This window comes from Leiobunum rupestre, chromosome 9, assembly GCF_980474605.1.
Source record: "Leiobunum rupestre chromosome 9, qqLeiRupe1.1.hap1, whole genome shotgun sequence".
In the NCBI taxonomy this organism is placed as follows: Eukaryota; Metazoa; Arthropoda; class Arachnida; order Opiliones; family Sclerosomatidae; genus Leiobunum; species Leiobunum rupestre.
Window position 1 is genome coordinate 25,506,495 of NC_143392.1, and position 417 is coordinate 25,506,911.

General features: G+C 41.0%; 1 non-coding gene across 1 annotated transcript; it reads left to right on the forward strand.

Moving 5' to 3' along the window:
- The first annotated feature begins 217 nt into the window (after positions 1–217).
- TRNAP-CGG (transfer RNA proline (anticodon CGG)) lies at positions 218–289 on the forward strand. Its single transcript has one exon. It is a non-coding gene; the product is annotated as a tRNA-Pro (tRNA).
- Positions 290–417: the final 128 nt, after the last annotated feature.

The following is a 417-nucleotide window of genomic DNA, read 5'->3' on the forward strand; positions in this document are numbered from 1 at the left end:
TAGTTCACATTAATAATAGAAGGACTAAAAATTATATTATACATAAATTATAATACAAATTACTGTAGCGGCCTTTATGGGGCCAATAAAAGCAAGAATGCATTCAAGTACCTAATAGCGAAAGTTCGTCTGATTGCAGTTTTCTCGTGATACTCTTTTATGGAGGAGACTTCAACGGGTTAGGCTTCATATTCACATATTGAGAGTAAAGTAACATGGTCCGTTGGTCTAGGGGTATGATTCTCGCTTCGGGTGCGAGAGGTCCCGGGTTCAAATCCCGGACGGACCCCGCGGAAGATCTCTCTACAAACCAGTTTTATGGAGAAGTTTTCAACGGGTTAGGCTACATATTCACATATTGAGAGCAAAGTAACATGGTCCGTTGGTCTAGGGGTATGATTCTCGCTTAGAGTGGAT